This window comes from Accipiter gentilis, chromosome 5 (genome assembly GCF_929443795.1).
Source record: "Accipiter gentilis chromosome 5, bAccGen1.1, whole genome shotgun sequence".
NCBI lineage: Eukaryota > Metazoa > Chordata > Aves > Accipitriformes > Accipitridae > Astur > Astur gentilis.
In genome coordinates this window covers 32,869,568-32,895,438 of record NC_064884.1, presented here as the reverse complement: position 1 = coordinate 32,895,438, position 25,871 = coordinate 32,869,568, and positions in this window count along the sequence as shown.

The window sequence follows — 25,871 nt, the reverse complement described above, 5'->3', positions numbered from 1 at the left end:
ATAAAATCCAGTTTATAAAAAACGTGGTATTTATGTTTCTAAGAGAAGAAAACTGAAACGGGAGTCACAGTTTAGTGAAAAGAGGGTTTTTTTTTTGTCACAGGCAAGAAATTTGGAGAACAAATGATAGAGAAATATAACGTCTAAAAAAGCAAATATGTACTGGTGAGTTCCATACCATGTAAAAAGTGACTCAGTAAGCACTGGTAAGTGTAAAGGGTCTGCAATACATCTGAAACTAGTACAAGCTTATATAAGGAGTTATCAGATGAATACCAGGAAAAAAATTACAGGCATTCTTAAATCAGAAAATAGTCTTCAGAAAATTTTGGAAAGCTTCATATTTATACGTGGAAGTGCCCTTGGAGGAAGCAGGAGCAAATTTACACTTCGTAGTGGAGTTTACAAGCAATTTCCAGCAAAGAAGGGGTTAATCCAGGCAGCAATTAATGACCAGGTGCTAATGGGCCAAGGAGCCCTGTATAAAAGAACCAGAAGAGGAGAGGGAGGGAGTAAAAGCAAAATGCACTAGGAGAGATGAAAGGCAAGGGGACCTGATCTTCGGGGAGAAGGGAAAGATGCTCTGGGCTGGAAGGAGGGCAGCGCAGCGCAGGTGAGCCCAGCCTTGCAGCGCAGGTGAGCCCTGCTCCCACGCCAGGATGTGGCCACTTCGGCAGCCAGTGCTACTGCATGACACGCCGGGAGCGAAGAGAAAACTCCCCTGTGTGGGATGGTCTTAGCTGGAGCAACCTGCTTGTAACCTACATCAGGGGACTTTGACTTTATAATCAAGAGTAGTCAAAATATCAAAATCCCAAATCCTCTGATTACCTCAGAGTATACTTGGTTTTGTCTCTGCTGGAAGCTTACCACAATTTTCCAGCTGGGCATGTTCTTCTTCACAGTTCCACATGAAAAACAACGTAATTTTAATACATGAGCTCTGAAAAAAATGCAAAAGGCCCAACGCCTTCCATTTAAAAAAGGGGTTACATCTTTCACCCCCAAATATGCCTATAAAAAACCGGCAGAGTTGTAAAAGCCCCGAAGTATCAGCAAGCTGGAGGTAAGTGAATACTGGTTCCTCTCGGAAGGGCCGTGGGGTGGGTGAGAACGGTTGGCCTGAGGGATCAGGACGCTGGTGGCTTAAAGGTGTGCAATGAGGGAGTGGGGCCAGGCTGCAAAGTGACGAAGCGATGCTGGTATAGAAGACTCACCCAAATTATTGAAGTGTCCACACGGATAGAATGTCTATTCCTTATATACATCCAGTCACGTGATGGTCATTGTTTTCTAATATGTAACGATTCCCAGTAGTGAGATGGAGGTGTGTGCTTATCACATAGGATAAGGTGACGTTTGCCATATCAAACTCAGTTATAGTCAATTCACATCTAAAATCAATTATGTGGTGGTTTATTATTCTATTCTTGAAATCCATATGAAATGCCTGCTTGAAACAAAGGACATTTGTCAGTAATTTGTGGTGCCTTAAAATGCTTTCATCCTCCCACTGGAGGCAATTCATTTGGTAATATTCAATTCTTGTTTCTTTTTAAAAGACTAGTAGTAGAGGAATGGTAACAGCTTGCAAAAAGATCGGTAAAGAGCAGACTGGTAGGCCAGTAACAAACAGGCAGAAAAGGAGGGGCTTATTTACCGAAATGGTCACTTGACTGGGAAAATCTCTCACATGAATTCGTGGTAGTGGCTGTGATCAAGATGTGACAGGACTATCAGTGGGACAGATGTGTACATGCCTGGAGTGAATCTGGTCATTCCTGTCACAAGAAGGAGACTGGAGTAGATGGATTTCAGTTTTTCCATCCAGAAGTACATAATTATGTATTAGAGGTCTGTCTAAGGTTGGTGATATTTTCAAAAATATAAATAGCTAGGGCAGTATTTTGCCATATTGTTTCTATCCTCAGCTTTGTAGTTAGAAGCTATGGTTCCATATTTTATTTATAGTTATTTTTAAAATCTTACCCATAACAGAGTAATACTTCAGCTCTTTAAAGAGCTCCCAAGCAAGCTGACAAATTAAAAATGAAGGAAATTATATTCTAGCAATAAGTTAAATACTTTGGCTATTGTGGAATTTCTTATTTAACTGCTTCTAAGTGTTCTTTCCTCTGCTCAGAAGTCTCGGTAGTCCAAAATAAGTGAAATACAAAATCCCTTAAATTTTCAAGTGCGGTTTCTTTAGCATATTACCTTTTATGTATACTTGTACGTTTTAGTCTGTTACTAAATACTAGCAGGAAACTAAAATAGCTACTTACTGCAGTTATATTTTACTGGCTAGGCTAGCATGAAAAGCTATTGTGAAACAGGGAAACGTGCTGCTAATGTAAGAAATAATGTAGGAAGATGAGTGCCAGAGCATGATACAATTTAGGAGTTGGCCGTGTAGGAAAAAGCCTGAGAACTCTTTTACCTGATATGTTTTCAGAGAAGATGCACACATTTGTGGGAATATTCAACTCCAATAAACCAGCTAACAGGTATGAAGTCAGCACGATGCTGTTATTTAGGAAGCAGGCAGCAGCTGTCAGTGACACCATGCAAATTCAGAACAACTGATGGGAAAATACTGACAGTATAAATAAAGAACAGCCAAAGGAATCGGGAGACAAAACGCTACCGGTGTTGTTGCTCTCACGCAGTGAGACTTGGAGGCTGTTGCCTAACAGTCTCGTGTTGGCACTCCCGAGGATGCTCAGTCGGCGCTTCAAAAGGTTGCTGAACTAATTCAATCAGTTGGTTGCTGTCACAGAACTACAGGATCAGTGTTTTACATGATATATCAACTAGCTGCTTTTTCCACTGCCATTTGGTTTAGATCATCTGTTGGATGCAAAGAAGCAAGTCCAGCATCGTTAGCCAGCCGTGGCTGGCCACTTAGTGCGTGTACCTCTGGAAAGAGCAACATCCTGAAGAACTGAAGGCATTCAATCCCAAGGATATCAGAATTTGCCCTGTTTGAGGCCAGGTAAGTTTAACCTGACGAAAACATTAAACCATGTTATTTATCAATGTTAGGCACTGCAAAGCATTCAGTTGTAGAGTCTTGTTCTTTGTGCTAAGAAACTAATTAATAAGAATAGCCCAGTTATTAGCGGAGTAGAAATTTTCTTTTCTTTGAGTAGCCCGCGTTTTTTAGTCCCTGTTGGAAATAGCCTATAGGACTGGGTTGTATTTATAGCATTGGTATAAATTTTCTGAAGGCAATTATCGATTTAAATTTACTTTAATTTCATTGCTAGTAATTTAGCTAAGTACCAAGATAAAGAAACTTGATTCTAGCAATTACAACAACAAAAGGGTATTGAACTCAAACAGGGCCTGATGTACTCTTAACCAATTAACATTTTTATTCTGGGGCCAAGAAATTCACATTTGCCTTTAACAGAATGACCGGCGAAATTGCTGTCAGTCAGCCAATCTGATAAAGGTCAACTGTTGAAAACCCAGTCTGTCAGTACACAAACTAAGTGATGTGGGCAGTCATAAGTTCACTTGTTGTTTTGAAAGGAAAATACACTATTTTCATAGATGCATCTGTTGTGCATCAATTACAAAACCTTTAATGAAATTTTATGGCAGAAATATTAATATCACCTTTCCTAGTGATACTTCTTGTTCATCGGGGGTTCTTTGGGTATCTTGACAGCACAGACTTGGTTTAAATAAAATGATATGTTTTAACCCCTTTAAAATGTTGTTTACTTTTACTTTAGTCAAACAACTCTTCCCAAGAGTTAAACTGACTGAATAAAACTGACTGGGGCAGAAAAGAGGAGTATGGAGACATTCCTAAGACAGGCAATTATTTTATGTAGAGATTTACATTTTACGTTGTAGAAGAAAACTTTACCTACTTTTTGTTTACCTAAATTTGAAAAGCTTTTAGAGTGGTTTAACTCTCTATAGAGGACTGGCCTAGAAAACATCACTGTGGGATGATCGATAACCTCTCATGGCTGGTGCTTACCGGAGGAAAGGGCCAGTGCTGGGTGCCACAGCCGGGGGACAGTTGTTAGAGTAACTTTCCTATGTGAGGAAGTTTGCGCAGGAATAACTAATCAGTACAAAGAGACTCCCTCATGTTCTTGGTTAGGAGTTGATTTATTTATCACGGTCTTGCTTATATCCCTTTTAAGAAAAGAATTAAAACAAAGTCATGCTCTAAATGTGATTGCCTGCGATGCGATACCATCAGCTGGACACATGTTTAACTCCAGAATCAGCTTGAACGGTTTCATCACCACGCTGATCTAAATCTCTCCATGCCATGTCTGCCCTGAGGCAGTATTTTGTGTCTGTTGCAGCATTCCTCATACCAGGGAACAAATAGTATTTCAAGATGTATGTAGCTCTTGTTTTTGTAGAAATTTCAGGAACCCACAGCTCCCAGTAAAACTATCACACAAACTAGAGGTTCTGTCCTAGTAGGTAAATTATGTATTTCTTCTTTTAACATCAATTTTTCTTTTATAAAGTACCAGAAATGTACATTCTTTATTTGAAAGAGTGAAGCTGTGCTCCCTGCTAAGCTGCGGGTGTCTTTAGCCATGTCTTTTTTCCTCTCGCTTTCCACAGTTCCGGCATCCGTTATTTGCAGTTGCTTCTCTTATAAGGATTATTTTTTTTATATCCATGCTCTCCCTTTCAAATAAAAGGGAAAATCACTGTCATGATTTTACAAAGATCTTTAAGGATTGAAGATTTACTCTGCCTTTAAGATAGGATATAATCATCTCTTAATAGAGATGGGAATTTCATGTCTGGCTTCACAGAATAAATTACATAAACGCAGTGTGAAAGCACTGCACAATAATCCTCAGTAATAATGCTGAATATATGTGCTTACATGATTCCTGTACATAAATATGATTACTGAAAACGCCTGCTAATTCTTCCATTGCTCAAATGGTGCCAGCTTCAGCAGCTTGAAAATATGTTTATTGTCATTTGTTAAAGCCCGATTTTATGTTTGTTTTGTTTTCTACTTCTATTACCACATTAAGCTGGAGACCAACAGAAGTATTTCTGGTTTATCTGCTTGCTTGTGAGTAGAATCATCGCTAATGTCAGCATTACTGTTGAGAAGATGTTGATACCTGTAGGCTGCCAAACAAGCAAGGTGGCATTTTTCCCATTTATGTAGTGACACTGTGCTATGAATGCACACATGAGTATATACGCACATATTGGCTGTACTTGTATACATATATGTGGCACTGAGAATAGTGTGTGGGAAGCTACAGTTTTATCTAAGGAGATGTCAGCTTCTCGAAAGTGGTTTGACAGGAGTCAAGCTGGCAGTATTTTGGGGCTTAAAGCCTACAGTTTTAGCCAGCACATCAATCTCTTCATTTCAACGTCCCAGGAGCAGACAGAGGACATGTGTGTCTGGCAGCTTGCTTTAGCCCAGTTTTCCACTGCCTGATAGACATTTGGGGTTTTGTGCCATCTTTCTTCCTTTCTTTCCCATGTTTGTCCTTAGTGTCACCAAGGGCATGTGGGGAGAGAAGCTGAATGTGGGCACCCTGATTCCTGTCCCATGAGGACTCGTCCCACGCGGCTGTGAAGGAAGGGCTTGGTCACCCTGGTCCACCTAAAAGAAGTTGGGTCCTCGGACTAATGCATCTTCCCAGCTGCAGTTGTATCTCCTGTGCCAATCCTGGAGGTTCAGGAACAAAAAATCCTGAAGTGAAAAGGAAAAAATAGCAACAGTGCAGAAGCTCCTAATAGCACAGTTTTTTTAGCCCAATTTCTGATTTCCTTCTGAGTGCATGTGTGTGTGTAAGAGTGGTGATGGCTGTTGCACACTTTCCTGAACCTAGAAAGGGACAAGAAACAAACAATTTTGGCCAGGCCTCAGAAAATATTACTGCCTGCTGATGGTATGGAGTATGGTCATTTACAAACCCTGGACTTCACTCCCGGTTTTCTGTTTCATGGCTCCCCTATCTTTTGTGCGTATACTCTGAGCAGTTTTAAAATGTGTTTTCCATAGCTGACCTATACTTCAATGTAGCTAGATATGTAAGTCTTCAGTCAGGGTGCTGTTGCTGAGGAGCAGAAATAACTACAGAAACAATCTAAAAGAGAAGAAACATAAAAAAGATACCGCTATACCATGTTTGTCTGTGTTCTGCCTACTTGGAGAATATATATATATATATATGTATGTTTGTATATGTATATGTGAAACCATAGAGCAGGAAGACTGATTATCAGCTGCCTGCATGGTGTAGTCACAGTTGAAATGAGTCCAGTCTGGATACACTTACCTATGATGCAAAAACCAATGAATTTGGGAAAGATAAAGAGTTTGACAAATATGGCTGTCAGCTGTGACTTGGGGCAGGGGGATGAAAATTTCTAAAACATTCGAGAAATGTGGTTTGAGGACTTTCCTACACTTTGAGGAAAATGAAGGTCACTCATGGTGAGGATGTGAAATCAACATATAATTGAAAGCATGCAGCAATTCTTTATGATTTAAGTTGGTTTCAATTGTGTGAATACAATTTCTGAGTAAGAAATATCTAAGAGAAGAGTAACTGCTCAGACAACAGAATCAGAAGAAATGGGGCGATACTAAAATTGGAAAATGTGTTTTGTATATTGAAACAGTTCATGACAATAGGGAGTCTGACAAGTGCTGAAAATACTTGTCCAAGAAATGGATGGTTTTTAAGGTGGCTTTAGAAGTGATTACACAGTAGAGAGAAATCTGAGGTGAAGAAAATTTCTGAGGAGAAGGCGGCGATAGCTTTAAATCCAGTTTGATGCTATGGAACTGCACAAGTTTGATAAAAGATATGGATTACTTGAAATTATCTGATCCAAAAAATCTATTTAAAACAAATTGGCCTGTGTTTTCAAGTTTTTTTTTTCATTGTGCCTATATACCAACAATATAAATATTTTTCTGTGTCCTTTTGTGTATCTAGTGCAAAGGCCTCAATTTGTGCACATCAAAGTGGTTTCTGTTAATTTCCGTAGGGTTATGCTGGGTAACACCAGCCAAATAGGAGGCCCTAATTAATAGTTCTCTTTAAAGAACTCTTTTCTCATCTTTGTTCTGTATCACCTAACATGCACTTATTTTATGTCTCAATTCTGTCTATTATAAAAATAAATGTAGATGATGCTTTCTTAACCCAAGTAAATTGAGGCTCTGCCAGTAAGAAATTGTTTCTTTAGGGATCTTCAGATGCTGGAGAATTGGGATCCACACTGGTACGTGGGTCTTAGCCCAGCCGGTAGCTTCAGGTATCTGTTCTTTGAAGCTTTTGGATGATAAAAGTACTCTTTGTGGAAAAACTTGGCAGAGGAAGAAGTTAAACTACAGATCTGCAACAATAATCTTGGGGTGGTGAGCCTAGTCTAAATAGCTTTCAGGAAAGAGTTAAAAAGTGGTGGAAGATATAATTTAGTTTTTCTTCCTCATCCCCTTCTGAACTTACTTTGCATTGAGCAGATATCAGATAATATTGTTATGAGGTGGAATAGCTATTTCCTGCTCTTTATCCTTTTGACAGATCTAAATCTAATGAAAATCTTTATTTTATTTTAATAAGGAAAGGAGGAACCGGAGTAAAAAATTAAAAATTTAACTTCAAAAACTTTGTAAAAGGGGCATTTACTACGTCATTTGGGCCAAAAGTAATGTCTTGATAACAGAAAAGTTTATCAACATATTACTGCAATAGCAATGTTTCTATTAATTTTGTAAAACAATAGTAATTGTAGAGCTGGTTTCGTCCCCATTAAAGCATTTCCCCTCCACAGTAGTTTTTCCTTGAAACAGTGAAAGGTTTAATGCATCCAGTTTTATGAGCTGATTTGGGGGTTGTCACCTATAACAGCTACATCTGGTGCTTGAGAGGAGCAAAATGAAACTACCAGACAGCAGAGAAGGCAGAGACAAATTAGATTTTAAAAGTCTATATCAATTTTGATCTCGTTTGCACTTTGCAATGCAGGTGTCGAAATCTGCTTCTTAACAAGTAACGTTTCAAATCAGACGGTGCTCCTTTAAATTGCTTAAATAAGATCTGTGCTACTTTTCTGCTTCACAGATCTCCTCTTAGAAGCAAACTTAAATTGCTTCAGGAAACAGGAGGCAGAAAGGGAAACATCATGTGACGGCAGGGAAGGGCCCCACTGGCGGAGGACAGCTCATCCCTTCCAGGGTCTCCTTGCAGAAACCCCGTATTTCTTAGTGTTGGGAAGGCAAGGGGCAACAATGAAATACGTGTTTTCCAGTGGCATAGTCATTGTTGTAAACTGTTTCAGTGCACCTCTGCCAGCCACTCTATGTTCACTTCCAGTACATGGTTAGCTCTCAGTAAGATTTTTGTTTAACTGAAATAACTGACCCCCCCCGCCCCCCGCCTTGTATGAAACTGTTTCTACACATGAAGATTTATAGTGCCGGGAATAAAAATCATCATCTGGACTTCATTAAAATTTTCCTGGCAAGTAATTAATGCTGAAAACATGTTTTGATCAAGCATCTCCAATAGCAGCAATGGTAAGTGAGTTAAAAGTAGCTATCATTATAGAAATAGGTCTACATGGTCTCTTAAAGTTTCTGCTAGTTTTTCCAGCCCTCAGCAAATGGTGGTGCTAGTACCTTATTTTTCATTCACTGTGTTTCCTCATTTCATGGTCATATCAGCCTCTTGGTGACTGCCAATGAGCGGATCTCATCATAGCTGAAAATTCAGGAACATGTGCAAAGAAGCCACCCAAATGGGCAAGAAATTTGAATATTCTCTCTCCTGGCCTTTTGCTTTAAAATGAGAAGACTGCAGGTATGAATCTGTCAAAGTAGGTAATTAATTTTTTGTTTGTTTGTTTGTTTTTCTGGTTTGATTCATATTGTTGTGACTTAATTGCATGTCTATATTTCTATGTACAGTAAGCTGATGTACGTTTTTCTGTGCTGCACCTATTGTGCATTTGTGTTCTAGACTATGAGAGCAGTACTCTGTCTCAGCCTGCTTTTGGGAGAATTGGCTTCTGGAGCAATAATCAGTACGATGTCGGGTGCCCTTTTCCCAAAGCAGCAATGACAGCTTATCTACTGTACTCCAAGCCAAATACATTGTGCACAGCTCCCTGTGAAGTTCCATGTTGCAGAAATGAAGAAATGCCCATTGGCATCAAAATAGTCTTTTACATTGTGCACTGGGTTGGGGAAGTACTATGAGCTAACTTTGCCCTTAGTAATGCATAATAACTATTGTCTAGATTCAAAGTGTGTTTATTGAGTATATCAGAAAATTTCTACCAGCTACACGTTTAGGTTTGGAGAAATTTCTAGAAATTACTGATGACTTAGAACACTTAATGTAGTAGCAAGTGTACAACTACTGTGAATTTCACCCATTGAAAATCACAAGCTGGAAAAGCCGTTATGAGTTGTTTTGAGAGGCTCGTGTTTTATCATCAGCTTGAAATTGTGCTTCTGGCTGTTAGTCAGTGGGCTGCCAAAATTCAAGTGTCTTGAAGTGTGGGAGCTACTGGATCTGCAGGGCAATAACGGGAAGGAGGTTATTTTACGGCTGATCTCCCTGCATATGTAGTGTGTTTCCCGATGATAAAGTGGTTGTATCAGCCCCACCTATTATTAAAGTTGCCTGACACTTCCCATTATGGACTTTGTTTTCAGATGCTTATAATGTAGTCAAACCATAACTGTCCAAGTTGAAATCTGACTTCTCCTTATGCTGGGGTGCATGACTAACGCAGGTCTTTTGGGAAAATTCTAGCTGAAATGCTTGATGTAGAAATGAATCAAAATTAATCCCCCAACTTTTTTTTTTTTTTTTTTACTAAGACCAGAGAAATTGTTTTGCACAGTGAAGATATTATCTTCTTTGTGGAACTCTAAATGTAGCTGTGGGATCTTTGATCTGCAGGTCATCGTTTCATGATCTCATTAGTGGGAGGAGAGTCAGCGTAGGCTTTGTATTAATGTAGAAAATGTGGACCCTGATGGATTTTTTCACGTATACTGTGTGGGTTGCCAAAGGTATTTTCAAGTCCTGTTTGGCCCTCATTAAAGGAAACTTTCTTGCCTGAGTGCATCTGTGCTTTCTGAGAGGAGACTTGACACTTGGAAGAGAAGTGGCCATTGGCTAAAGGACAGCTTTTATCTCCCTGAAATCAGCCCAAATCTGGCAAAGCTGTAAGCTGCTTAAAGAATGCATAATTCAAAAATGCTCGTGCTTGCTAGATGTTTTCAGCGTTATTCCCTAAAGTTTATCTCTGTGTGCCCAGGCTGGGACAGTGCAGGGCTGAGCAGACCTCTGCTGTAACCGAAGTTCTGGAGTGCTGCTGGCTACGCTGGCTCTGGACATTACCATGAAGACCACGGGCTCTTTCTCTTCATTGCCTATGTTTTATAAAATGATAATCTAAAAATTATAAAATTGGAAAGAACAACAGAGGAGAGCCTGACCTTGGCCCAGGGACCAAGGCAAGAGACTGGGACAAGGGATCTGGTTGTAGAAGACCGTGCAATACAGGGACTGGAGGCTTACGGGGCAGTGGAAACTGGGTATTGGGGTTACTTGGCTGGGTAAAACCCCCAGGATTTAGCAGGCAGAATCAGCTGGACAAAGGGATTAGGGTAAGGAATGAGGAAGGGAGTTAAGGTGTAGGTAGCCAGAGGCTATTTTACAAGGCTTGAACAGAAGAAATGGGACTGGTGGGCCATATAGCCTAAACAGGTGTTTCCTGCGGGAGGCACTGGAAAGGTGAAAAAATGTTCCACTCTAGCATCTATGAGAAGATGAACTCTGATATCAGAAGGCTAAGCAGTAAAGGCCAAAACTGGCTAAGGAAAGCAAAATGGGAAGAGTTATGTGTGAGGAAGCCCCAGCCTGAGAAAGTCTGTAAGAGAAGGGACAGAAGATGGTTTTGTGGTGGATGTGCAGTTCTGAGTTCATCACATGAATTGAGGGTGTCAGAAAGCAGCACATAATTGAGTTTTGCAAAAAGAAGGCTATTTGTTTTTCAAACAAAAAAACCCTGCACACAACATCCACTTTAAATGCATTAGTAATTCTGCAGTGTCAGAAACTCAGAATGAGTAGATTCCAGAGATAAAATGTCTCTTGCAGCCTTAATTCTAGGCTTGTTTATTTACATCCTGAAAATATTCTCTTTGCCTAACACATGCACAAAATAGGGGGATTGAATATTCTGTGAAAGTTCATGTCACAGTTCTTTTAATGTTATTGTATGACCAACAGCAAAAGATTTTAATAAATATATCACACTGGCTGGTACTTTTGCTAGAGAATTACCAAATAGGACACCTATATCTAAAACAGGTGGAGGGAAGAAGGTGACAAAAAGCCTCTTGTTCTGACCTAAATAGTATGCTGGATTTTAGAACAGATTATGAAAGAAACAATTTTTAAAACTGAGCTATTCAGTTGGAACCAAGAGGAAAATGAAATTGATGTTAAGATGTATGCAGCAAAGTGGCAATGCAAATGGCTAAATGGAAACAATAAAGACAACTGGTTCTAGCTTTGATGCTCCTTTACGTTCAATGTCTGACTTTGCAACTCTGATAACATTCTTTTAATTCTTGTCTTGGAGGAAATTAGTTGGTTTTCTCCAGAAGACAGTCCAGCAATGTTATAGTATGCATGCAGAGTGGATGACAGTGGATCAGCACCCAAGAGTGAAACTGGCAGTCATTAAACTGTCCCTGTAGACACTACCTAAAGGTGTGTAAAAGCTGTGTATAGCTACCATGTGAATTTGAATGGTGTCTGATCAGTACTTTTTAACCACAAGATCAGTATTTAATTAAAGCACATTAAAATATGGAATATGGAAATATGGAATATGGTGCTCTCCCTCCCCCCAATATTGTCAGGTGTGCATATAGTTTTATTTTACTTCTTGAATCTGCTTGGAAGAATGAAACATTTTGTGTATCTAATTTTTTACAAGTGTTTACCTAGATCTTTATTCTTATTGTTTGTTACTAGGTGGTTTACATCTGTTTCCGTTAGAAGATTTTGCCTGATAAATGAGCAGAAAATGAGCTCCCTGGCAGAACAAAATCCTCACATATTATAATATTCTTTACCTGATGCTGGCACCTTGCACCCAAAGGGAAGGTTCATGCTTTTAAAGTAAAGCACCTAACTTGGGTGCCTGTTAGGAAAGGTCTCTGGTTGTCTGCTCAGTGGAAAGGGTTTAGTTTGTAGTTTAGGACCCACCTCTTTTCACTAATTATATAGGAACCTAAAATGAGACCTGCATTTCAAGAATAAAGTTACATTTAAAGTCAAAGTTTACCAGTGTGATATCTTTTGGTAGTCATGTGTTAGTATCTGGTGAGACAGTCTTGTTCACACTTATCACTGCAGAGCTGTCATGAGGAGGCCTTAATGATGAGCCTTGTTTTCATGAGATGCAGCAGCCAGTGCTCATATACTTTTGCTCGCAAAATCAGAGCAAATTCTGCCACAAATGCTATGTGTGTGATTTTATAATTTACGAAGAAGTGCAATGGTTATAATTTGGAGAATATGCTGAAGCTTGAGTTGCCATTAGATCATGGTAATTGTAATGGTAAGCAGAGAGAAACAACAACCCCCAAATATGTTTTAATTGGAACGAAGTTGCGATTATGCCTATTCCTAAGAGCAAATTCTCTTTGCACTGTGCTGAGACCCCCCTGATGCACTTAGCAATTTGGAAATTTTGAATTCAGAATAAGAGCTTTAATTATGTTATTTCCCCAGTTTGTATGCCTTAAACAGACAGAATCAGCAAAAAGTGAATAGGCAAGTTTTAATTTTTTTCGAACCAAGTAACATACAAATAAAGCCATATGACTACAAACAATAGCTCTTGTGTCCTGTTCCTGCTATTTGCAGGTCCATATATTGGTCCTTTGGCTAGCTACCAGAACTCATAAAATGCTTTTAGGCAGCTGTGTCCCATTAAAGCCACATGTTACATCAATAAGAAACCATAGAAGTGCGGAGCTGACAGGGATTTTAGAAGATCAGTTACTTATCTCCATAGACTGGGAAAGGATCAAGCATGCCACCCTGGAAGATATTACAAGCCCTCAGGGGAGGAGATTCCAGATCTCTTTAGATAGAGAAGGGAAATGCCAGGAGAGTCTATCACACAGCTTTTCATAATATCCAGTCCAAGTTACTTTGCAAATTTTCTTTCTCATGGTGGACATTGTAAGCTATTGATTACTGTCCTTTTATAGCGCTCTTTTACTTAATGTAACATCATTGTCGTATCTGTTCCCAGCCTCTGCTTCTTCAGAGAAAAGTAATCTAATTAGTACAGTCTTTTGTATCTTTTCATCACTTTTTCTGTTGAAATCCTCTAGTACTGTTAGAGTCCTCTGGATTCTGACTTGTCTACATTTTTCTTGAAATTGGATGAAACTAGTTCTGCATCGGAGGATCCATCAGTGACAAATATAGCAAATTAATGGGTTCTATGGATACAAGGGATGCTTTGACTGCCTAGCCCAATAATCTGTCTTGTGTTTGTGCATTTGATTATATTCTACAGCTTAGTACTTCATAATTTAGTTTTCCTTAATATAAAATGAATATAGAACATAGAAATGAATATCTGCCCCTTGGCTGTGGTTTAAATAAAAGGAACTGTAGAACAAACAGGTCTATTAAAAGAATCATCTTTTGTTAACAACATTTTCTTAGAAAACAGAATTATGCATCTGCAGGGAGGAACTTTGTTAGCAGTGTCTCTTAAGAGGCACAAATTTCTGAGTTTTGTTCATGTTCTTATATAAAAATGGGAAGTAATTAAGTAGGCTAAGACATCACCCTGAAAATAGGTGAATTAGGGGGTATTTGACAGAAATCTGCAAAGTTGTGAGTGACATTGTTTATCATTTCTTTCAGTACACCGAAGCTGACAGAAACCAGGTTCAAAACAAACAGAAGATTTTTCTTTTTCTTCTTCTTCTTTTTTTTTTTTTTATTTATTTTTTTTATTTTTAATGCAGCAGTTGATAGACTTTGGAAGTTCATGTCAAAGCATGTTGCGGATAATTCACATGTGTGATAGGTTACATATATTCAAGGGCAAGTGGATAAGTATGTGGAAAAGATTATGTACATGGTTAATAAGTGGATAAACTAAGGTCAGTAAATGGATAAACCAGATCTATTTCAGGAAATACCCCAAGATGTGAATAGTTGCAGGGTAATAACGTGCTCAGAAGTAGCATATGTACTTGTTCCCTGAGCATCTGCTCCTGATCAATGCTGGAGATGAGACACTAGAAGAAACGGACCCTCTGTCTGAACCAATGGACCAGTTCCAATACTGTCATACTACCAGAAACCAAAGCAGTTTCCTAACAACATTGCCTTTTCACCAAAAGTTTGGAGGTAAATTTTTTTCTTTTTCACTTGAGAGAAATACTATCTCCTTTCCAGTGGGACCTCCATACATTATCTTGTCAGGCTTCCTTTTAGCCTTCTTCAGGAGATATTGCAGGGTGAAAGTGTTTGGGCAAACTATAAGTGGCACAGAATGAAATCAAGTATATTAAATGCCATTATGATTTAGTGGAACAGGAAAGAAAATGATCCCTCCTTCAGAAATAGAGTTAGTATTGTAGTTTAAGCGGTAAGAAGAAGTATACACTAAAAATTAAGAGAAACTGAAGATGACAAACACCAAACCTATCAGTTTATTCTGTGCAAGCTTTATTCAAACAAAGAACACCATTTCAGAGTTTGGTGTAACTGTGATATACATGTCACACATGTAAGTCCTAATCTGTTCTCCCAAATTTTCCCTGCAAAATACAGATACAATGACAAAGGAAGAGAAGGGAAGGGAATGAAGTTTCTGCTTGAATCAGAAAACTTAGAAAGATTCAAAACTGAAAAGAAAAATTAAATTAATGTTTCCCCCTTCACTAGTTAAGATCCTTTATAATCCGACGAGTGGCTGTATCTTTGTGTATAAATCACTTGTTGAAAAGTGAAACAATATTAAGATAAACTCTCTAAATGAAGGCTGGGAATTGAAACTATCTTCTTAAAAAAACTCACCCCCCCCCCCCTTTACCTAGCAAATCATGTCTGGATGGATGGGGCACCAATGGAAGACATCAAATTTGCAGTGAGATCAATGGCATGCAGCATTACGAAAAAGAGACATCTGTGTTTCAGACCTTGGAAAACAGATGGCACTTTAAAGCATTTGTCTGTGCTTGTTAAGATTGTTCATGGGTATGGAGGAGTTGCATACAAAGTTTCTTTAAAAAAATCCAAAGAAAGTAATTTTTGTGTCAGTGAAAGCTCAGGTAGGGCAGTAAATCATTCAAAGGCACAACCTTTTTTTCTGTCTGGCATGAAGGACTAATGGGTTGGGCCTGCCATGCAGCACAAGGTAGAATATTCAGACAGAATTTGTGGAAAAGAGTATATTTTTAAATTCAGGACATAAGGCAGAGCTCAGGATGGCTATTTCTCAGCAATCAGATAAGAGGAAGATTGTTCATGGTTATAGGGAGGTTGTGGGAGGTTTCAAATTTAGAACTTGAGGTCCTAGAAAGAGCAAAGCTGCTCTACAGAGCTTCAGTGCCAGTTATATTTTAATTCTGCCTACAACACCATTCAAAGTATTTAAATTAATAATAAAAGTTGTTCCTAGGCCACTGTTTGTTTAAGGAGTAATGTAGTATTGTTTTGAACAAAACAAAAAGTTAAGAGATGAAAAGCTATTTCAGATGGTTTTAAGTATCTTTAGGCATATTTTCCATAAGTTTGATTGTTTTTAAGTGTTGGAAATCCCAGGACATTAGCTGAGGACTGCTTTGGAAAACTTCTTCAGAGTCAGGAATACTTCATTAATTCATAAAGATTATTCCCACATTTTCCTTTTATTTTCACTCCACACTTTATACTTCTTTTCATGATGTTAAATGTTTTCTTCCTTGGTACCCTTTAAATTTCTGAAGACCACTGAAGTGGTCTTAAACATCACTTAGCCAAAATAGATTATGTGACCTTTTTATATCTTTCCTTGTAGGTCACCCATGCCAGCACCATTTTTTTTTCTTTTTTTCTTCCACTGGGGACTTTTTCTTGTCAACATCTTTATGGCAAAATGGGTTCCCCCAAATTCATGTAAAGTCTTGATGTCCCAAAGCCCTTAAGAAAATACTGTCCGACTGCAGATGTCTGCAATATAATGCAGCATTTCTTCAGTTTGTTGCTACGTGTTTCAAAAGATCGAATCCTTCCCCCTACAAGCTCACAGTTCATCAGAGGAGCAATGTTTGAGCTGAACAGGAGGCAGCTCAGACCATGCAGTGAAAGCATCTCTTTACTGTCTGCCTCTTGATTTAGCAATTCTTGGGTTAGCTAATTTCTTATAGGTGTCACAGTAGCATGGACTTTCAGTGGACGTTATTCAGCTGGTCCGAAAGGTGTACTCTCAGCAAGGTATTCCAGTTATGCCTCAGTGGCCAGTTCTTCCCTCCTCCCATGCCTCTATGCGCCAGGGCACCCCACGCAGGGTGCAGCCAGTGCTGTCAGGCACACGCTGTCCCCTCCAGAGGCAGTTGCAGGATGCTGTCCTGTTATTTTTTTTCTTTTTTCTTTTCCTCCTCTGTTGTTTTCTACTGGGATCGTTGATGGAGTTTGTGGCGAGCAGGTGGTAACCGTGGACAAGCTGGGCTGAATCATCTTTAAACCAAAGGCAAACGGAAGGTGACTGGAGAATTCAAGATATTTTTGCTAGCAAGAGGTTAGTATGTCAAGAGGTTAGGGCATGGCTTGCGGGTCACCACTATGCAGAGGGAAAACTGCAGTGTGCAATTGAGCCATGTCTATTCACACAGGGTTTAAAGAAAAATGTTTCTTTTATAAGGTTGGAAGGGCATTAATGCCATAATTAAGCAAGTATGCCATCTTCTCCGTCTTGTGGATAATAAGTAAGACATGTCTTAAAAGTTACCCTATTACAGATTGCATTCTCTGTTCTTTGCAAACGTTAAATGGTCATAACAATGTAACTATAGACAACTTCACTGAATTTGGCAATGTTGCTATCCAGGTCAGCTGGAATTAATTTTTAAGTTATGATTTTTATAATACATCAAATGCCTTTCTTGCTGTCACATAGTAATTCACTCCTTTCACTAATTTCATAATTGTTTTTTTGGAAAGAGTCATGGATTTCTGAAGAGCTTTTTCTTTCATAATTTAATACTGTTTGATTCACACAGCCTATTGCTAGCCAGTAAATATTTTTTTTAGTATTTGTTCCATTTGTTGTTTAACAATAAAGACAAATTTACAGGAAGATTACCAGAAACACTCTCTTGCCTTTTTCCTTTTTTTGGAAAGAAGTACTTTATGTCTTTTTATTCTTTCTTTTTTTTTTTTTTTTTTTTCCCCAGTATCTCCCAAGAAATTAATAACTTTTTGAAAAGAAAACTTTTTTTTCTCTACAAGATAATTCTCAGAATTTGCTATGGGGTTCATTGTCTGCACTCATGTACAGATGTTATAAAATTTCCATTTACCTCCTACTTTGCAGCAGGCCTTTCTTTCTAATTGTACAACCAGAGAACCAAAGAGTCTGTGGTCTCAGGGAAAAAGTGGTCCTGTGTTCTTGGGGAAGCTGAGATCCCGTGTGAATTTTAGGATCGATGCAGCCAATTACTGCAGTGTCAGCTGTTTTGCTGGGTAGAGGGTCGTTATCCCTGAGGTTGTAGCTAAAAGACCAGAAGCATATATAGTGTATTCAGGGTGTTCAGACAGGGTGAGCTGAAGAGCAAGCTTGGCTACAATAGTGGACTCTTTAATACCAGGTGCTTAAGCATGGCCGGTGACAGAAGTTATGCGGATTGGCTTCAACCTTTCCGGAGCCATTATTTTACAGGGTAAAGCCCCTCCAACCACAATTGACCTACATTCCTAGATACTTTGCATTGGCTTTCAATAAGGCAAAAGTATTAACATCTGTGAAGTAATCCAAATCTGTGTATAATGACCAATCTTCAAATCCCCTGCAAATGTTGTTCTCTGAGACATTACTTCCCCATCTCTGATGAACAGGTGTGATCAGGTCACTGTGATGTGCACGGATCACTGTGGAAATTCTCCGAGAAGTGGCAAGAAATGCCAAGTGTCTCTTGGAACTGCTCTGCTGCTACTTTAGCAAGCCAAAGATTGCTTCGGCTCGCTCAAACAGTGCCCTAGGGTACAATCTGTCAAGTGTTTATCTCTAATAGTTGTTTAATGTTATCCTCAGTGACTAATGGATTTGAAAATTCTTTGTTGTTACCAGTTATGCAAGCATATAATTCTGCTTTTTCTTTTAAGCTGTTCTTTTCTTCCTAATTATCAATTTTATCATCTCCAATTACATTTGGAAAGCAAACAAAAAGAATGTCCTTAAATCTGGCAGTAACCCATAGGTTTTCCCCTGAAGTCTTCAACTTTTTTTTAGCACTTCTCTGCACTTTCCTCTCCACACAATTAATTCTTTCCTCTTTGTCACTATCTTCTAGTGCTCCTGAGAGGAGAGGAAGGAAGGGGAGGAGCACAAAACCACCACTGATTTTTTTTTTTTTTTTTTTTCCATTTCAGCTCTTTCTCCTTTCCGCTTAATCTAAAATCCCAGCACATTTCTCACAGATGTTTGACCATTAGTTTAAAGTAAACAGAATTCTTTCATCCCTTTCATTCGTCTTCCTTTTCCTCTTCCTGGTCCCTGTGTCACCCTTCTTTTTTTGATCATGGTGGAGAAAACTCTCATCTTTCATTTTGCTCAGGCCTGGGTGTCAACTTTGGTTTGGACATCCCTGCTGATGTGCAGTCTACCTCTGAATCACTAATTAGAATGAAATCCCTTAACTAAAATTAAATTAAAATTAATTAAAAATATTTAGGTATACTTAAATTAAGCTCTAATCTTATCTAGGCTCTTATACTAGACAGTACTGCACACTTACTAGATTTTCAAGTGGATGATGGTTTGTGCTTTCTCCCCATTGAGGGCATCCCTCCCATGCAGAAGGAGTTCCTTGTTCCCAGTGAAATCCAGAAAAGCACTCTGCTGCAGTGCTTTGGGATCTGCCTTGAAAAGCCTTCTCCTCTGGGACATTAATCCAAATATGACAGCAAGCAAGTGCTGACTGGCTGTCTGCATGGTCCAGGAATGAGAAGACAAAGCTTCTGGTGGGCATCATGCGTGCAAGGGGTCTGGGCTGTCTGCATTGCCAAGGGGCCAGGATCATAGAATCATGGAATCATTTAGGTTGGAAAAGACCTTTAAGATCAGAGAGTCCAGCTGTTAACCTAATGCTACCAAGTCCACCACTAAACCATGTCCTTAAGTGTCACTCTACATGTCTTTTAAATCCTGCGAGGGATGGTGACTCAACCACTTCCCTGGGCAGCCTGTTCCAATGCTTGAGAGCCCTTTTGGTGAAGAAATTTTTCCTAATATCCAATCTAAACCTCTCCTGCTGCAACTTGAGGCTGTTTCCTCATGTCCTATCACTTGCCACTTGGGAGAAGAGACCAGCACCCACCTCACTACAACCTCCTTTCAGGTAGTTGTAGACTTGTGCTCCAGACCCTTCACCAGCTTTGTTGCTTTTCTTTGGACATGCTCAAGGACCTCAGTGTCTTTCCTGTAGCGAGGGGCCCAAAACTGAACACAGGACTTGAGGTGCGGCCTCACCACTGCCGAGTACAGGGGAACGACCACCTCCCTGCTCCTGCTGGCCACACTATTTCTGATGCAGGCCAGGATGCCGTTGGCCTTCTTGGCCACCTGGGCACACTGCTGGCTCATATTCAGGTGGCTGTCGACCAGCACCCCCAGGTCCTTTTCTGCCTGGCAGCTTTCCAGCCACTCTTCCCCAAGCCTGTAGCGCTGCATGGGGCTGCTGTGACTGAAGTGCAGGACCCGGCACTTGGCCTTGTTGAACCTCATACAACTGGCCTCGGCCCATTGATGCAGCCTGTCCAGATCCCTCTGTAGAGCCTTCCTACCCCCGAGCAGATCAACACTCCCGCTCAACTTGGTGTCATCTGCAAACTTGCTGAGGGTGCACTCGATCCCCTCGTCCAGATCGTTGATAAAGATATGAAACAGAACTGGCCCAAACACTGAGCCCCGTGGAACACCACTTGTGACCCACCACCAACTGGATTTAACTCCATTCACTGCAACCCTTTGGGCTCGTCCATCCAGCCAGTTTTTCAACCAGTGAAGAGTACACCTGTCCAAGCCATGAGAAGCCAGTTTCTCCAGGAGAATGCTATGGGAAATGGTGTCCAAGGCTTTATTAAAGTCTAGGCAAACAACATCCACAGGCTTTCCTGCATCCACTAAGCAGGTCACCTTGTCATAGAAGGAGATCATGTTAGTCAAGCAGGACCTCCTTTTGTAAACCCATGCTGACTGGGCCTGATCCCCCGGTTGTCCTGTACATGCCGTGTGATGGCACTCAAGATGATCTGCTCCATAATGATCCTGGATGTCCCAGGGATGGCCTCTGTCCTCAGTAAAGCTGGGGGTGAGGGGTGGCAGAGGGCTGGGAGGATTTGGGAATGCTGGTCAGCAGGGAGCAGGCAGACATATGAGCCCTGGAGGCAAAGGACAAGGAATTACTGGGTGTGCTTTGTCCCCTCTTGGAGGCGGAAGGAGACAGCTCCGGTCAGGAGAGATGTGCAAGGAGCGAAGTCTGGCCAATTCTCCAGACTGCTGATTCTGGAGAAAAATTGAGCAAGGGCGTGGGTTGGAAGGAAATGAAGAGACAGTATTAGAAAGGTGAGGAAGAGGAGAGTAAGTGGATGAGCATCTTGAGGAGTGCAATTTGGGAATGAGCTTAAGATGGGTTGGGGAGGGACTGGAAGCAGGATAGGACTTCTGGCAAGTGGCAGACATGGAGGGTGTGCTCTGTGGTGAGCTACCTCAGGCTTTTATTGTGGGTTACACAATATAGGAACTTTGTTAATTAAAAAAAAGGCAGTCATGTGATTACATTACGTTCCTCCCTTCTTTAAGATAAGCTTCTGTTCTTCATGAATGCAGAGATAAGTTAGAAAATTTTGCCCAAAATGTAAAAAAAAAATGAAGATAAGTAAAAAAACCCCTAAACAACACCCCCAAACATAGGCCATACCTTTTTTGAAATAAGACATGACTTCGGATATTTTGGATTGGCAGTCATGTGGAATTACACTTCTGTGGGAAAAACACCCAGAGACTGGGAACATGCAAGAATGAGGAGTTTGTTTTAAGGTAAGAAATATGCTTGAATGGAAGGAAACAGGGTATAAGGAGAGAGTTAGGTTGTCTAACTGTGTTTGCCGGGATGCACGCATCTTGCTCTTTGTTTAGCTCTTTGGCCTGTCTGACATAAAGTATGGTAGTACTTGAGAGAGGCTATTACTACTACACTAATTAAGATTTCAAAGGCAGTTATTTCTAAACTCTGTATGAGTTAGATCACAAGGCTGGGCAGCTCGCTATCTGTAGAGTAACAGTTTGTGTAAATAAGCGTCAGGAGCGCTGAATTTATGTCCCAGTAACTGCAGCCTGCCTGAATGCTATACTTGACTTTAACCCGTAAGGTCACACTTAAAAAAATTTACATTAGGGCTGACTTAACAGTTCCCTTTTCTTCTGTTTCTTAGTTTTCCCGTGAGTTTAATTTTTAGCCTTTTCCTACCTTCTGGGTAGAATTTAACCATAGATTTCAGCGCAGACCTTGCAAGGGCAGAAGTGTATCACACTGCTTGGTTTGCCAGTGCCAGAGCCCTGCAAAGGCAGGGCAGCTGCTGCAGGTGCCGCAGCCACCCGCCCGTGACCGAGGGAATATCTGAGTGGGCAGAGGCTGTTGCTGGAGGAGATCTTGCAGCTGGTGCTGACCAGGCTCACCTGGCTCTTTTGGCAGCCAAGGAGCAGCAAGGCTGGTTATTTAGGGCTCTAGTCAGACTCTCTGCCTTATCCCTCCCTCTCCCTGCACTTCTGCTCACATGCTCACCCTTCCTTTTGCAGAGGTCACTTGCCTGTGTTTCTGAGAAGCCTTCAGGCAATTTTGTTACAGGGTTAGGTGTGAAAAGCAGATAACTGAATTTGAGAAAAAAGATATAAACGAAAGGTCAATGTTATGTTTGAAGTGGCAAGGCATCAAAGGAATCACTACCTGTGAGAGATTCCTGTGTAAGGATAAATGTGTCAGGGTTGCTGTTGATTAAGTAGACTTGCCCGAGTTGTGCTTCATTGGATCAGTTTATCACTCAGCAGCCTGGTGGGATTGCTGCATGGATGGGGATGTGTAACAAACCCAGAGCAAGGTGGCTATTACGTTCATGTAGTGTGAATTGACCTATTAGTATTTAATAAACTTAATACACCCCACCCCCCCCTTCAGTTTGCCTTTATTTCAGACACAGAAGTACAAATGAAGAACAAGGATTGCTTCTTTTCTATCAGCAAAGACTTCTTAGGACACAAGATTCAAAGAATGTTCTTGGCTTGCGTGTTAAAGAAGCATTAATTGCTTTGTTACAGTGACTGCTTCTTACCGCTTAGAGAGTGCAAATTTAGAAATCAGTTTGCATGTCCTTGTAAATTTGACAGCATGTTACGGTCTCAAAAATTGGGGTTTTTTTGATTCATATTTTTGTGGAATCTGAAAATGAGATTTTTTTTTTTTTTTTCCAGAAAAAGAGCAGTATAAAAACTAAAAGCAGTTCTTTTTCTTTTATCCTGTTTTATATATATGGAGGTGTCAGATTTTTTTTCCCATTGTTACTAGAAAAAATGGTTTAAATATATATTAAAATATAGAGTGTTTTTAAGGAGAAATTTGCTGTTATTTTCTGCCAAATTGTTCTGCAAAGTAAGATTGAGAACAGGACAGAAGATTCTTGTTTTATTTATCTTTCTTGTTTCTCTCTTAGGTTTTGGTTTTTTGTAGATTTTTCTCAAGAGTATGTTTACTGGAAAACACAGCATGTTAAGCTAGAGCTAAGAGGGAAATCCTTGGTTTCCTGTTCTTTTTCCTTGAATAACCTTTCCCAAAGACATACACGTATTCTGCCTGTGGTTTACAGAAGCTGCATCTGGCTCAGGAAGCCTCCATAGACAAAAATAGCTGGAGATTGGCCAAGTATGGGGAGGAATGTCATGGGTGCTTACCTGTTCCTACTCTTCCCTAGACATCTGTTTATGGACGGTGTTGGAGACTTGCTACTGGGCAGTTGTCTGACCCAGCATGGCCTTCCCTATTTACTGCCTGATGGCCTTTATTTCTCTGAATAGAGAGGACAGGGTTTGCTCTCCAGCACTGCTTCTAGAGGTGACTTGTGTGTGAGGGTTGCTGCAATGGCATGTTCTCTTCCATCAGTAGTAACTACTTAGGGCACAAGATTCAAGGAATGTCCTTGGCTAGCGTGTTACAGAAGCATTCATTGCTTCGTTGCAGTGACTGCTTCCTACTGCTGGTGTCCCAACTAGAAACCCACTTTCTTGGGAGCCAGGTGCTAAGGGGTGTGTGTGTGAGGCTCACCTGTTGGCAATTAATTTCACCTGATCGTCAAAGGGAAAATGAATTAAATAGCTTCAGTAGCTATGATAGCTTTACTCTGTCAAGAGGAGGGGTATGACAGAAGCATTTAATGGCATCATCTGACTGCCAGTATACCGGCCAAATCTAATCATTACAAATAGGGTTTGGCTCAAGCAATGAGAGCATACTCTCAGGAGTTTATTCTGCAGTCTTCAACTGGCTACAGAGAAGCCTGACCTCTGGGGCTTTTAGTTTTTCTCACCTGTGTCCCAAAGGTTTAGATATTGTTTGATACCCAGGGCACAGTGTGCTGGTCCTGTGGAAGCTACAGGTAGAGACTCGGAGCTTTATTTATGTTCATGGTTGCCTGTGCTAATGAACAGATGTGGTACAGGTGAAGCTGGCAATGCTATGTTGTCTGAAGATTCACAAATGTGGATGTTTCCTGGTTCCTGGCTACTGATGTGCCTTTGGCTCCTCATCCCGCTTGGGAGAAAGGTTGTTGCCTCAGCTGTGTTTCTAGGTGATGGTATATATTTCCTCTTTTTCCTCACAGAGGTCACAGGAATCTCTGTGTTCAGGTGTAGGGTGCAGTTTGGTTGTTTGGCTTGGCAAGTCACAGATTAACGTGTGCTGCGCACGTGTGCGTGAGTGTGCATCACAGCTCATTCCCCGCCGTTTGAAGAGGACGTAAGCAAGTAACGAGAGGCAACAAAAATTTATCAGCTGGTCAAATTTACATTCAGCAAACATGAACAAGGTTTTGGAAGAAGAAGATGAACAAGATGAAGGATGGGAGCTTTCCTTTTTCATTGTTTTCTCAGTTCCTTCATTGCAAACTCAGACACAGCATGTTTTTTCCATGAATCCTCTTACTGTTCTTTATCTGCAGACGATCTCTTCTCCTTTAACACCCTTCTTCTATAATATAAAAATAATAGGGCTGAAAAGGGTGTTGATCCGAAGTGGAAGAGGCAGTACCTGCCTCCCACCAGTGGAAGGGAGGCACAGGTTGCTGTTGAAAACTCAGCCTCCCCAGGAGCAGCGAAAGGGCCCAGGTGGACGAGGTGTCCGTCCTGCTGAGTCTCCCAGCTGCTGCACCCATCCTGCCCTGACTGTAAGGGTGGAAGAGCTGGTAGCACTACCGGTAATGCTGGGAAAGAAATAAAAGAGTTTGGGGACTCCCATAAAACCCATAAGTAGATAAACAAATGTTTTATAAATGCCTATAGTTCCATGACAATCAAAAGAATTAAATCCAAAGTTTTTTTTCTGCTACGTGTTGAAGGCTACGCTACGTGTTGGAGGTTGTGCTGTGTGTTGGTGTATTTGTTTTGATCAAATTATTTTGGAACCTCAAGCTATTGTTCATTTTAAACAGAACCTGTCCTCTAAATATTGATGCTTGTAGAGGATTAAATAATGATAAGAATAATAGAAATAGAGTAATAGAAATTTCTTTTGAACTCACTGTTCATATTAATGACTAGCAACAATTTCCTTTTCCTAAATATGCATTCTGAGTCGAATGCGCTTTACTACTAACGTGCTGCTGTATTTCTGGAGTAATTTGTGTTTAGTTTCTAACTCTGCAAGATAGGCAACTTCTGTAAGGATCATCTTCTTGATGTACATTGTTCTGGGTTAACTTCATATGTGTTGGAATAGTGTGCGTGTAGTATGAAATGATGTAATTATGTGCCTGATTTACAGTCACATTGTACCTAGAATTAGCTAGCTAGTACATTTAGAGAGGGGTGAAATTCACGGCAAAAAAAGCCCATTTTGCTTCTGAAAAAATTGTTATAAAATGTGTCCCATTTCCACCAATTTTTTTCCAGTTAAAATTAAAACATGAAAAAAATTATGAAAAATCATTAACTTTCTGTTTTGTTATTTTAAAGATGAAATATTTTGATGTTTTGAATAGAAAATCAGCTTTCATTCTGAAATGTCTACGATGATATTTAACAGTAAATGCTTTCCTTTTTCAAATATTTGATAGTAGCCACTTCCTTTCTGTCAAACAAAATGGTTTTGATAATCTGTTGATAGTTTCTTCTTGCACCCTAACATTTTCAGCATTTCCATGTGGTGGTCATTTTTAAATGAAAAGTTGGAAGAATGAGGGCAGAAGAGAGAAGGGATGTTACTTTTGCTTTTCTTTACATTTCTCCTGCCAAACATCCATCTCTCTTGATCTTCCCTCTTCTCTTTCTTTTTTTATTCACCTCAATCCCACAACAAATCATAAAAA